At 34.8% G+C, this 15,706-nt stretch overlaps 1 long non-coding RNA gene across 1 annotated transcript; it reads left to right on the top strand.

The window, feature by feature from the left end:
* Positions 1–1,159: 1,159 nt before the first annotated feature.
* LOC121732513 lies at positions 1,160–8,263 on the top strand. Its single transcript, XR_006036393.1, has 4 exons — positions 1,160–1,312; positions 1,396–1,465; positions 5,491–5,642; positions 8,234–8,263. It is a non-coding gene; the product is annotated as an uncharacterized LOC121732513 (long non-coding RNA).
* The last annotated feature ends 7,443 nt before the right edge of the window (positions 8,264–15,706 follow it).

Genomic DNA, 15,706 nt, shown 5'->3' with positions numbered 1-15,706 from the left:
AAATCTATACAGATGGGTCGAAAACTATAGATGAGGTTAAATCGGCTTAGATGAATTTCTGGATGTTACCAAATGTTTTATAATCAGTAATATGTGTTCTATCTACACAGCCGAATGTTATGCTGTTTATATGGCATTACAATATATAAAAACTTTGTCATATGTAAATAATTTTCTTGTAATATCAGATAGTAAAAGTGTGTTAGTAGCTCTAGATAATAGTAATTTAAGTTTCAAAAGTAATTATTTAATTTTTAAGATCAAAAACATTCTACATGAATTAGTCAGTAATAACATTAATATTGAATTTCTATGGGTTCCCTCCCACAGAGGAATTGCTGGAAATGAGAGGGCGGATACAGCCTCTAGAGGACCACCAGATGAGGATCATAAGGACATCATAAAAGTGCCATTTACAGACCTCTTTTTGACTGTCAAAGATGAAATGTTTGAGCTATGGAAAAGAATCTGGAATATAGTAAAGGTTAATAAGGGTAAATGGTACAGTGACATAAAGAAAGATTTTTCAATCCCATGGTATTACACTGTACAGTTTGAATCAAGAAAATTCACATCAGTAATAACAAGGATGAGATTTGGACATTGCTTGGTCCCCTCCCACCTCCATAAATTAAGAATTTTAGATGATGCAAAATGCCCCAAATGCTTAGAAAATGATGCTGACCTCAAACATATAATCTTTGATTGCAAAGCACTAGGTCTGGACAGAATTTTACTCTGCTCTGAAATAGATAAAATTTGTAAAGATGAAGATATAAGTGTACCCCGCCGCCCAGAAGATTTACTGTCTAATTACAATTTCTTCAAATGTTTATACCGTTATATATGCTCAACGATGGAAAAAGTTTAAAAATAATTGTAAATAGGTACCGTAGTGTTTTGTTTTTTTTTTTTTTTTTTTTTTTGTAAATAGTGCTTAGTGTGAACATTGGTGTGCTTAGTGTGAACATTGGTGAGAGCCTGTGGTGAGAACCAACATAGAAGAAAGACATTCCTTTTTTTTTTAATTTTAATCTGTTGTATTTTGTATTATTATTGTATTTTTTTTGGAGCAAAGGACTCGTTTCCAGCTCCCAATAAATTAAAAAAAAAAAAAAAAAAATCACAAATGTCATTTGTCATTATTGAGTTGTGATTGGTGTCTGGCGATCTTTCATCTTTCTTTCATCGACCTCTCCGTGCTTGTTTGCACGTCTTTCTGAATCGTATTATATCTTCATCATCAGAGGCTTTCGATACATCTGTTTTAGTAAAGCCTTTCGGCTTTAAGCACTTCAACATGAGAGCAAAGGTATTTTATCTTATATTATTTCCAAATAAATGTTTTGTATTCACTTGTAAGACCGCACATTGTACGAATTGTTTTTGTTACAGTGGCGTAAGAAGCGTATGCGAAGGCTAAAGCGTAAACGCAGGAAGATGCGTGCGAGGTCTAAATAGAATGGTAAGCTCAATTTTTATATATTTTACATACTTATATGTACTTCTATACTTACTAATGTAACTTTTATAAATAGCCTTTTTCTTACTTAGTATTGCTTTCATTGATAGATTTCTAAAATCCAGTACGATCAATGATCATGAAAACACTGTGGTCCCATCATCAGCATGTGGGGTTGCCACTTGCCAGGTTGCTAAACCGAAAAGATGTTAGACCAACTGTTCAAATATGCATGAAACATTGCATAGAACTAATATATTTAAGCAACATAACCTAGTGGTGGCATAACGAAACTAGTCAGTTTCGCAGTAAATAGACAATAAATAATTGATAACATATATGCTACCTTTCATTTGAGAGTTGAGGTTATGCTCATGTCTGCCAGTTGCCATTAATAAAATATTATTGTATTGTAGTAAGTACCATTGTATAAAGCCAACTTATGCATTTGTACTGATACAATTAAATGCATCTGTTATTAGTCCTAAGCAGTCTAAAACTAAGCTACTGAAATCTACTTTGACTTCACATTATTGTTATTTATCATGTGTTTTACTGAGAAAAGTCATTAAGAAGTTTAGACTTTAGCTCCCTTTTAGGCAGTCACTTTCTTTAATTGAGACAAGTGCAAAGAAGTAAAGGGAATAATAGCTAACGCTTTTTCCACCTTTATGTTTCTAAAATGAAGCATAGAGACTTTAAAAAGCTTACATTTTTAGCTTTTGGAAATTGGAATTCATATTATACAGAGTTCTAAAGTATAATATAGAAGTGTTTTAACTAAAATATGTAGTACCTATGTAATGTAATTGTAGAAACCACATGGCTAATATAATATTTTCTTAAAGTTTGCCGACAGTGAGCTCTTGTTAATTAACCCTCGATCATGGAAAAACGAGACAGTAGAGTTTCTATTGTGTCTCGGTCACCGGTGACCGCATGGGGCTTGATGAATTAACCTCTCGAATACCGGGGTCCGGGATGTCAAAATTCTATTGAGCCTCAAATACCGCGTTCTATGGTGCCATTCAAATATTTTGGTTTTTTTTTAAGTTTTACAAAATTGCGCCTAGGGTAGGCGCAAATTTACCGCTATGTAGCTCCATCTGTTGGCAAATGAATGTTTTCCATAAAACCCTCATTTGTCATATTTTTGAGAGTTATTTTTGACATGATAATATACTGTGATCATAATCTTAATACTTATAGTAATCTTACCTCCGCACTCAGAGACATTTAATTAAGAATAACCTTTGTCTTGAAATAACTTCTGCTTATGTTTTTTTAGTGAAGTTCTTCGTTGTAATACATAAAAAACTTGGAATCGGTCAAACAATTGCTATATTGCACTGAAAATGTTCTATGGAACAAATTTGGATCTAGCCTCTACTAGCTCTCCTAGACCCAAATAGGAAATATTTTTTTTACAGCAAAAACTTATTGGATCTATCTAGATAACTAAAATAAATACTAAACACTATATGTTTAGTTACATTTAAGCTATAATTACGTTTGTCATGGCCTTTACTATGTGAAATGGCTGCCAATAATTTTCTCTATGTTCGACTTATGTCAACATTTTTATGTTATATGTTCAGAAGTTTAAATTCCAATTTTTATATTTAATATGGCTTATATTATTAGATAATTAAGGCAAAAAGTTTCAAAAGTGACTTGTTTGCTTAAAATGCTTCATTTTACAATATAATTTAAAATTTTGGATATTTAACCCATACATCCCTAATCCCTAAATCAATTGTATGCTAAGGCATTTAAGCAAAAATAATACAAAAAATCTTTAAATTACCTGAAAAACAGATGAAAATACGAGTGGTCTGTCAGACCCCATGTCCATAAGTTACAACATTTAGATGTCCATAATTAAAGGTTAAAGCGCTTAAGTCATTAATGTTCCACTCTGAGTGCGGCAGTTAGGCCCCACAGACAGCCGGAATTTCATATTCATAATGTTGTTGCAAGTAAGGTCGAAATTCGACCTTACTTGCAACAACATTATGACTGCTACCTATATTTTGTAAAAAATATTGACTTCATCATAGTTTTTTTCTATTCTTGTCTCTGGGACCCAGCTGATCCCAGGCTGGCCGTTTAAGCATTGTCTAATAGTATCTAAAATTAAATTAAAAAAAACAATAATTCATTTTCAATTTGTCAACTTGTTGTCAACAGACTTCAACCATAAATAAAAGAGTATATTCGCATGTATAGGCTTGTTACTCAAAAATCGGTCATTTTTCCTAGTAGTAGTGTCGTAGTGTGTGTAACGTTTTATTTGTTAATAATATATATGATAAAAGCGTAATTTTAAAATAATATTAGCTCGATGCACTCCTTCACCATATAAACTATAACTGTGCGAAATTTCATGCACCTACGTTTCCCCATTTTTCGTAAAAAGGATTACAAAGTTTTTCTCTCACGTATTAATATATGTATATAGATAGATTAATTCAGAAAAACTGGAATACCATACAATATCAGTACGCTCCACACACATTCAGATTTTTTCAGATTATGAATTTCATAGATCGATCTGTAAGAATATGAAATTCCGGCTGTGTGAGGCCAGCCTTGATGTTCTAATTCTTAATAATCAAAAGTTTAGTAAAATAAAGTTTAAAGAAAGATTACTGCTACACTTTGTAAATTTAGCCCCAATTCCACCAACGTCTGTTAGTGTTAACAGCTTGTTAAAATTTCATGTCATCTCTTTCATTCATAAGAAAAGCGAAAGAGGTAACGTGATACTAGTTCGAGCGTTATCTTTAACGGTCGTTGGTGAAATTGGGGCTTAATATTTTATAATAAAATTCTTCGAGGAACTTAATATCATTTGAGTAATAATATTAGATAAGAAAGTTAAAGTATTGAAAATAGGGAGAGCAGAGCTTAGGACAATCATCTCTGTATAAACAAGGGTCACACAAAAATGAGCAACTCCTTTGCACCAGAAAACTCCAAATTGTATGATAACAATGCAGAAACATCACTCAAGTAGTCTTCGTTAATGTTTTTTCATAACATTTATTTTTATTTATTTTCTTATTTTTAAACAAACAATTTTAAACGACTTTCAACTCACACCAGCCATCTTAAATATTAGTAAATATTCTATATCAAGGACTTTTGCAATTTGTTGGCTGACACTGACTTCAAAAAACTTTTGCGAAAACTTTTAAATGGCTTATAGTTACTATTTAGTCAAGTTAATTTATGATAATAGCTGTAAGTTTTCCGAAGAAATAAAAATAAATAAATAAAAGTGTGAAGATTGAGTAAAGAAATCGTTGAATTTTAGGACAGTTCTGAAAAAGACTGTTTAAATTTGGTTTAAATAGTAACAATTATTTTATACTGTTTTATAAGAAGGAAGTCAGTTTTCAATATTTTGTTCAAAAATGGACTGAACTGATGCCAGACTGACCATGTAATGTATGTCTTACAGTTAACACATTTAAACTTTTCTTCCATAAGAGATGATTTTCCTTTCCTCTACCATTTTTTAAGGTTCTGTACCCAAAGGGTAAAAATGGGACCCGATTACTAAGACTTCGTTGTCTGGTCCGTCTGTCTGTCACCAGGCTGTATCTCAAGAACCGCTGTACCAAATTTTTACAGATTATGTATATCTGTTGCCGCTATAACAACAAATACTAAAAGCAAAATAATATTAATATTTAAGGGGGGCTGCCATACATGATACAACAAACATGATTTTTTGGCCTATCTCGCTCGTTATCAATTATGGCAAACAGGTAGGCACTTAAATTTTCACAAAGGCCTAAATTATGTGTACTTTAATAATAATATTAAAATAAAATTAAAATTTAAGAAATATCATCTCATACAAAAAAATCACAATTTTTGGCTTATTTTTGCTCTATAACAGTACGGAACCCTTCGTGCGCGAGTCCGACTCGCACTTGGCCGATTTTTTTTTTTTAAACAAGCTTCCAACATTGTATACCCAAGTCCCAATGTGTAATAAGGTTTTTCTTGTGTTACAGGTACATCTGGATGGGGTGAACATTTATTTGCAGCCTACAGACTTATGTTTATCTAATAAATAAGTTAAAATCCACTGTTACTTTTGTGCATATTGCAGGAACCTTACAACTATTTACTATTCCCACCAGTCACTAGTCTATAATAGTAAATCGTGAGTGCGATTATTTCATGATAATATTGTCGGGCCCTTTTCTTGACATTATCTTCTGCGCGCGGATCTGTTCCGCATGCGGGTGGCAAAATACTCTGACCGTACTCAACCTTTTTAGGGTTCCGTACCTAAAGGGTAAAAACGAGACTCTTTTACTGAGACTTCGGATGTCTGTCTGTAACTCAATAACCGCTAAGTACCTATAGAAAGACTTCTGCACAGATTATGTATTTCTGTTGCCGCTATAACAATAAAATATACCGTACTAAAAACAAAATAAAATTAATATTGGGGGCTCCCATACAACAAACTTTAATTTTTAAGGTTCTGTACCCAAGGGGTAAAAATGGGACCCTATTACTAAGACTTCGATGTCTGGTCCGTCTGTCTGTCACCAGGCTGTAGGTATCTCAAGAACCGCTGCATGAAATTTTCACAGATTATGTATATCTGCTTCCGCTATAACAACAAATACTAAGAGCAAAATAATATTAATGTTTAAGGGGGGGTGCTATACAACAAACGTGATTTTTGGCCTTTCTCAATACTACTAATAATAATGGCAAACAGGTAGGCATTTGAAATTTTCACGGAAGGCCTAAATTAAGTGTACTTACTACTTTAATATTTAATAATATTAAAATAAAAAATTAAGGGGGCTCCCATACAAAAAAACACAATTTTTGGCCTAATTTTGCTCTACGGAACTATTACGGAACCCTACGTGCGCGAGTCCGACTCGCACTTGGCCGATTATTTACTTTTTTTGCTTGTGATCAATAATGGCAACAGCTAAGCACTTGAAATATTCACAATACTTATCCTTAATTTTATCTGTAGTGAGTAGTCTAATAATAAAAATAAAATAAACATTTTAGGGGGGCTCCCATATTACAAAAACACAATTTTTCGTCATTTTTCCTCTAACCGTACGGAACCCTTCGTGCGTGAGTCTGACTCGCACTTCGCACGGGGCAGGGGAGTGTCACTACAACGCGCCGCGCCGCCCGCCGCGCGAGCTACAAGTACCTATGTACCTACCGTAATAACACCCCCCAGTCCCCACACCGGTTTCGGTGACGGTGGCCGGTTTCATTGAAACCAGGCCAGGTAGGTACGCAGGAGTCATTTATAGTGCCCAAGATGTGTGCGCAGTACACAAGAGCACTCTCTATTCCTTTACTCTCATAACCCAGTGGGACGGAAGACCGACACGACTGGCGAGAGATCAGGCGCAGGACCGACTTTTTACATGCCCATCCGACGCATGGATCATCTTACTTGTCAGACAATCAGGTGATCAGCCTGCCTTGTCCTAACCAAACTTGGAAATAACATGATTCCAACGCGGGAATCGAACCCACGACCTCCGAGTCAAGAGCCACGCTCTTAGCCACTGGACCATGGAGGCGTTCAAAACCTACCGTACCGAGTAGGGATGTCGGATGTGTGACATTGTAGATAAAAAAATAGATTTTTAATTAATCGGTTTTTTCTTAAGAGTATGAAAAATCGATTAATAAATAATAATCGACTTTTCTTAAGAAAATAATCGATTTTAATATATAGTTTTGTTCCTAATTTTTCAATTATGTAATTTTAAAATAAACGCCATAATATACATTATGTCACTAGATTTATTCATTAAAATCTTCCATACCTATGAATGATTAATCAATCAAGAACAAATCAAGAAAAACGAATAGCATACAGGGTGCAATTTAACCTTCCTGCCAAATTTGGATATATTGATCCTTGTTAAAAATAAAAATACACGTATTTCTTCTTTTATAATCACTCAGTACTAAAATTTTGAGAAATAGCCTCCGAAAGTTATCCTACCAAACACCACAAAATATGGACACATGCGCGGCCCGGCCCCGCCCTTCCATTATCATTCTTGCAGTGACTGATTAAGACTACTACTTGATGCCCTAAGCAATCCATGCCTGTGGGCCCCCCTATCCGTATCTCAACTAAGAATCGGTCTTTGAACCTTTACTCTTCTGGTGCCCCCTCAGACGTGATGCCCTAGGCAATTGCTTAATAATTTGACTAAGGGCTAATCCGTCACTGCATTCTTGTTATTATCATAAGTTGCGAATTTTCCCTTCATACTTTGACGGGCTTAGGACCCTCAAATGTAAAGGACGTAGACAGGTATGTTTAGAATAAAATTAATTGATACACATCAAAAGAATGGAAAATTACAACTTTTTAATTACGAAAAATAAGCACTTTAGAAATTTATAATAAATCTAAACCACATCCTTTGCATTTAGGCGTATTTAAAAAATTCAATCAACTTATGTATGTACACAGTGCAACTAATTAAAAATCAAAACAACCCACCTCTAAATCTTATTTACTTCCATCTCGTCTACACTTAACATAGTTCAAACTGCAATCCGTTTTGCTCTAAGCAGAGTCTAGCGCGTTTTGCACATTGTCTTTAAGACTTTAAAAGTTTGTTAAGCACAACTTTGTCATTTTTAACCTCGTCAGAGGCATGTCTTCGAGGCTGGCTACGCGTGTGTGTTGCGAAGTGCGAACTGTCCATAATCCGAGTCTTTGATTGTTTCGCGATTCAGATTCAGGGTACAGCTGCTGCATTCGAGAATCATCAATCAGCTGTTACGAAGACGAGGAAAACTTTCTTGCTCGTACAGTCTCTGGGTTCCGCGTAAACTTTCGCCACTTAAAATGTAGCACCTCCACCTATGCCTCCACATTTCATAACACTCGATCGTGGTTAGGGTACATTGTAACAGACACAAATTAAAGCGCGGGGGCCGGGGGGGCCGTGACAAACAAAATAATTACGTGTTAGCTATACAACTACGCGCGTGGTACTAAACGGTCGCCGGCGACCGGCGGCGGCGGGCCTCCCGCCTCCCACCCCGCGCGTCACCCCCGCTTTACCCCTACGCATAACCGGTCATCCGATTGGTTCGGCTCGCCGCCCGACGACGCGACGAACTAGCGGTATATCGTAATTATTATGAACTTATGAAGTGACCATTGTGCACCGATTTTTTTTTGGGATAAAATATGTTATTGTAAAAAAATTGACACCCTATTTTTATTGGTTTAATGGACTCACCTAATGATACCTAAGCCCCAAAAAAAATTTGGCAGGTAGGTTTAATTGCACCCTGTATATCAGCCACGACACGAATTTCGCGTTATGGTCTTTGTGATTGCCAGAACGCGTCGTAGCTGTTTTACTGTGACCACAACGCGTTGTGAGCCATTTTTTCGCTCATTGAGCGATTTCGGTCTTTGAGCGTAACATATACAAAAATTGCTCGTTTAAAGATATAAGATTTGAATCTTTTATAATTTGATTATTCTAAAACTTTAATTATTTTATAATACGAATATAATAAGTAAAACAGAAATACGAATATCTAGTATTTTTATTTCAATAAGTAATTTAATTTTCTTGATTTATATGAACAAACTTTAATTACGTTGATAGTTTTAAAACTTTAATTTGTGTTGATAATCAACTTACTGTAGAACTTACTGTTTCTGTTGTTTATTTTTAATGAATAAATCTATTGACATAATGTATATTTATAGTTATATTTCGCGTGGTCACGACATCACGCGTAAACGGCTGGACCCATTTTGCTGAAATTTGGTATAAAGATACTTTGAGTCCCGAAAAAGAACATAGGATACATTTTGTCCCGGAAAATTGGACGGTTACTACACAATATATTTTTATGATTTGCGCGTAAACTATTCAATCTATTTTGATGGAATTTGGTATGGAGATACTATGAGTCTCGGGAAAGGACAAGGAATACTAATAATTTTGTCCCGGAAAATGTACGGTTCCCGCACAATAAACTTTTATGATTACCTATCGCCTAAACTATTCAATCTATTTTGATGAAATTTGGTATGGCAATACTTTCAGTCTCGGGAAAGGACAAGGAATACTTTTTATCCCAGAAAATATACGGTTCCCGCACAATAAACTTTTATGATTCTCGCCTAACCTATTTCATCTATTTTGATGAAATTTGGCATGGAGATTGGAGATACTAATTTGAATCTGGGACAAGGAATGTTTTTTGTCCCGGAATAATGTGCGGTTCCCACACAATATACTTTTCTGATTTGCGCGTAAACGACTCAATCGATGTACGAGAACAACTATAAACTCAAGTCCACGCGGACGAAGTCGCGGGCTAGTTATAAATAGTTTATTTTAAACACATTAACTTATAAGTAGGAAATTATATCGTAAAAGAAACACAAGCACGAATATTTGTTCGTAGGTAATTTATTTATTTAATAAGTGTTTGCTACATATCCACCAATAGGAGGGTGAATTTGTGTACGAATTCGGGCATCTACCGGTCCCTAACACATGTATGACTCGAGCGATCTATACACGAAATATTTCGAGTGTGAAGTTTTGAGAATACACATACTATTAGCAACAAATTATATCGTGCAGGAATCCGGTCTCGAACGCTTCAACTCCCAAGCGGCCACATGTGGTGTACGAATTTGGACATCTATAACCGGTCCCACTCGTTCGACTCGAGCGATCGATGTGAGACAGGCCGCATGTTACTTGTATTATCGAAGCAGCTTACTTCTCAGAAGTATTGTCAAATATGTGCTTTACGCTCTGGAGTTAAGGCTGAATTTGTTATGTTCAATTTTGGTGACTTTGGTGACATTGGTGAACTTGACGTGGTAATGATGATGATAATGAATGTAATTTGCATAGTAACATATGCTTTCAGTCCTTAAAACAGCGCCTAAACCCCCAAACTTGTATCTATAAGGAATCCGGAGTTCTCTTAGTATCTTCCGAACCATAGTATACCTCGGTGCAAAATCTTGCGTTTTGGTAGCATATGCTTAGGATGCTTCTCATAAAACCAAAATCACCATATGTTTCCATATAAATTTCGAGGAGTTCCCTCGTTTACTTCTGGTTCCCATCATCAGGTCACCACTTTTGTGAAAATGGGACCAAATTGGAGTGAAACCTAATACAACAAAATAAAAATTTCGAAAATCGGTTCACAAACGGCGGAGTAATCGTTGAACATACAAAAATAAAAAAATAAAAATACTTACCCACAGCCGAACATAATATAACCTCCTCGTTTTTTGGAAATCGGTTAAAAACGAACATCACTAATAGTAGACACCAATATGAACTAATTGTTGACATACAACATTACATTACATTTCGTCCTTCATCGATATTTTTAAAATATCGATTAATTTTTGTTAGGTAACTTCTCTACTATTGTCAATTATCCTACTAATATTATAAAGGCGAAAGTTTGTTTGGATGTATGGATGTGTGGTTGTATGGATGTTTGTTACTCTTTCACGCAAAAACTACTGAACGGATTTTAATGAAACTTTACAATAATGTAGCTTATATATCAGAATAACACATATGCTACAATTTTAACCGACTTTCAAAATGGGGAAGGTGTTATGTTCGTTTTTTTATGTTCAACGATTACTTCGCCGTTTGTTAACCGATTTTCAAAATGTTTCTTTTGGTATATAGGGTATCATCCCAATTTGGTATTATATTCACAAAAGTAGTGATCTGATGAATGATCTATAAGTAATCGAGGGAACTCCTCAAAATTTATAGGGAAACATGTGGCGACTTCGGTTTCGTGAAAAGTATTCTAAGCATATGCTACCAACAAGTAAGATTTTGCACCGAGGTATACCTGGTATACCGTGGTTCGGAATGTGCTGAGAGAACTCCTGATTCTTTATAGATACAAGTTTGGGAGTTTCGGCGTTGTTTTAAGAACGGAAATCATATGCTACTATGCAAATTACATTCATCATCATCATTATCATCACTAACCTATTATATCATGCATCGTCCCATGGTTATGACTTATGAGCCTATAATGACCCTGTTATTGGTACTTTTCATGGTCTTTTAGATCGAGACTCGAGTTTGTCAAGCGATAATTAAAAAAAATCTATACCTACCTACCTAATATTTTAAACCTGAAGAGTATGTTTGCTTGAACCCGTTAATCTCAGGAACTATATTCCGGTCCGATTTAAAAACTTATTTTAGTGTTAGATAGCTCATTTATCGAGTAAGACTATAGGCTAAATATTATCACGCTAAGACTAATACGACCGAAGAAACTCAGGAAAATGTGGGAAAAACGGAGGAAATTAAGAAATTACCATTTTATGGCAATCGTAAGCACAGATTATAGAGTAGACCAAGTGAAGGGAGTAGGGACATAAGCTATTTTTTATGGGAAAATGTACGGTTTCTGTAAAATTCCTAATTTACGCTGGCAAAGCCGCGCGGGACATCTAGTAAGTTCTTATATTTTTGCCTTATCAAAATGTAGCCTAGGTATGTACTTTCTCAGGCTCTAGAGTATAAAATTTTATTACGTGCAATAAAAAAAATCTCAGTCAAGTAACAGTTTTAAAAAATCAAAAACTCACTTATTATAGAAAATCAGTACCTACTTAATAAACTATTAAATGTACAAACTTCAAAATATTCCATTACATGAAAAAGCAATGGCCTCCCAAAACAAAACAGCCCCCCTACCATGAGCTCTTATAGCAGTAATAGCTGTTGCCCGCGATTTCGTCCGCGTGGACTTCAGTTGCGCGCGATGTCAACAAAATTGGTGTCAAAAGCTTTTATAAAAAAAAAAAACCCTGGTATCCCTTAAATCAAAACAGCTGTGCAGTGTGCACATAATATTTCATTTTTTTAAATTAAACTTTATATTTTATGCCAAATTTTTAAGCTTATTTAGCCCCCCAATTAGACAACTTTACCCATAAACTATTTATCATTGATAGGTTTAAGGTTACGTCACTGCATAGAAATAACAATCGAAAAAATCGAAAATAGAATGTAAGAATTATCTTACATTCTATTTTCGATTTTTTTCACAATCGAAAATCATTGTGAAGGTTACGTCACTGCATAGAAATAACAATCGAAAAAAATCGAAAATAGAATGTAAGATAATTCTTACATTCTATTTTCGATTTTTTCGATTGTTATTTCTATGCAGTGACGTAACCTTAAACCTATCAATGATAAATAAAATATGCCATACATCATAATTCATAATATGTAAGGATCGGTCACCGGTGTTAAGACACATTGTATATTACACATTTATTAAAAATAAGAAATGAAATGAAAAATATTTAAACATAAGGTTTTATTGGATATATTCTTGGTTGCAGCTTTTGAAGTAAATATAATATTAACTTCCATAAAGGTTCTCAATCGCCATCATCATCACATTGGCCTCTTCTTTAGGAGCATTTCTTTATCCTAAAAAAATATTTTGTTTAGTTATCAATACTCAAAAAGCATTTACTTATTCCATTTTTATAGCATAAGAGGACATGATGAAAAAAATATGAGATTTAGCAATTTAAAATTAAATTTTTACGAGGGAAGGTTGTCTGCTTTATAATTGGACGCTGTTTGATGACTGCATTTGTGTATCATGCTACAAAAAATTGCATATTGAGATATGCTTGCAGTCATGTTCTTTAAATCATTTAAAACTGCATTTATAACTCAACAAAAGAAATGTGAGTTGATCCACAATTGATGCAATACGAGTATGGAATACTAAAAATCATAATCTATACTTATTATTATAATTCTGCAGAGTTTGTTAGTTTGTTTGTTTGTTTGTTTGTTTGAACGCGCTAATCTCAGGAACTACTGGTCCGATTTGAAAAATTCTTTCAGTGTTAGATAGCCCATTTATGGAGGAAGGCTATAGGCTATATTTTATCACGCTAAGACTAATAAGAGCGAAGATATAGTGGAAAATGTGGAAAAAACGGGGGAAATTATGTGAAAGGGCTTATTTGAACGCGCTAATCTAAGGAACTACTGGTCCGATTTAAAAAAAATCTTTCAGTGTTAGATAGCACATTTGTTGAGAAAGGTTATAGGCTATATTTTATCACTCTAAGACTAATAAGAGCGAAGAAATAGAGGAAAGTGTGGAAAAAATGGGGGGAAATTATTTGAAAGGGCTTATTTGAACGCGCTAATCTCAGGAACTACTGGTCCGATTTAAAAAATTATTTCAGTGTTAGATAGCCTATTTATCGAAAAAGGCCATAGGCTATACTTTATTATTCTACGACTAATAAGAGCGAAGAAATAGAGGAAAATGTGGAAAAAACGGGGGAAATTATATGAAATTGCTTATTATCTTAAGATTCTTAAGAACTACTGGAGCAATTCTTATGTTATTTGGCAAACATGAAGAATAGACCACGTTAAGGGACATAGACTATTTTTTTTCGGAAAAATGTACGGTCGCGTGAAATTCCTAAATTACGCAAGCGAAGCCGCGCGGAACATCTACATATAATAAAATCGTAGGAAAGTGAATGCTGTACATTGAATATTTTTGTACAATAAATAATACTTGGGACGTGATCTACTATACTAACGCGGACGAAGTCGCGGGCAACAGCTAGTCTCAACTATTTCTGTACATACTACAGTCTTCATTATTTTGAAGTCGGTACCAGCTAATTTTATCGTGAGTTCAGTCAATGTCAGAATATCTGAAGCTTTTGGGACTGGTACCGACTTCAAAGTAATGAAGACTGTAGTATGTACAGAAATAGTTGAGATTTAGACGAATTCTGAAAAAGGCACTATTATAGAGTAAGAGTTATTTAATACTTTTTAGTTCATATTGTTGCGTGCTAGGGTTCGAGGATTTGGAGAGAAAGACCTGGTGACTCTCTTGAAGACTTTATTAACACTGCACTAAACACTAGGTCACAACACTTAGCACTAAGTCCAAACACTAATCACTAGGTCCAATCACTAAGCACTATCACTGTCCTAGGTCGTAGCCAAGTCGCAGGTTTCACTGGTTCACTCACTATTGATCACTTGTTGTCGCCTCGAAGATCGCTCAGATTGAACTGACTCGCCGGGCCTGCCTGCGGCTTTTTATATGGCGAGACGATTTCCAGAAAGTTCCCGATTCACGTAAACAAGTAAACAACCGTGGGAACTTTCTAGGAGGCTCGAGCATGTACCACAATAAAACTGCCGTCCTTACGATAAGTGCAGTAAGTTGAATTTAATTTAGACCTTATGGACTCAGTCATAAGGTCTAAATTAAAACACGTAAACACGCAAACAAATAAACGGTAAACACGTAAACAAACATTGGACCTTTCTAGAAGGTTCGAGTATGTACTTGCGCACCTCATCTAGTATTGAGTAGGGGATTTATGTTACCTGTGCTCCCTCGGTAAGCTTCGCTGGTTTGTCGCTAGATGGCACCACGTGTCTGTATACCATGTACCGTAACAATATTATCATTGTTTTTACCTTGGAAGTCGGTTTTAATTTTTATGTTAAAAATAATAATTTCACTCTTTTTAGTTATCTACAAGATAAGGCTTTATGTGTAAATAACCACTGCGAATGTTAGCTATTCACATTATGTTACTGTAAGCGAAATTTTGGTAAATGCTTGCAGTTATCTAAGCGATGCTGCAATTAAAAAACTTTTATCTTTAAAGGTTCAGGAGTCCTGTTCAGTGCCTTTGGATCAAGAGACACCTTCGTATGAACTTTCTCTTATTCGTAACATATGTTTAAGTTACTAGAAATAACATTTTAACCACTATAAGTCTTTTGATAAATTTCAAGGATTTCCCTCGATTGCTCATAGATCCCATCATCAGCCAACCACTTTCGTAATTATTATACAAAATTAAGATTATATCCTATAGGATATAATCTTAATTTTGTATACAACAACACAAGAATTTTGAAAATCGGTCCACAAACAGCAAAATAATCCTCAAAAACATCTGCTTCGATGCAAAATATCACGAAAAGCATCAACAATTGGGTCATAATGTGATGACCCATGTCATAATTATGATTTTCATGATGATGATCAAATAAATTGATGTGTTGGCTTATGCTTTCAGTTGTTTAAACAACGCCGAAATCCCCGAACCTGTATCTATAAGGATTCAAAAGTTCTGTTAGGTAC

This window comes from Aricia agestis, chromosome 1, assembly GCF_905147365.1.
Source record: "Aricia agestis chromosome 1, ilAriAges1.1, whole genome shotgun sequence".
Lineage (NCBI taxonomy): Eukaryota > Metazoa > Arthropoda > Insecta > Lepidoptera > Lycaenidae > Aricia > Aricia agestis.
The sequence above is the reverse complement of the archived record's forward strand: the minus strand, read 5'-3'. Positions and strand labels throughout refer to the sequence as shown.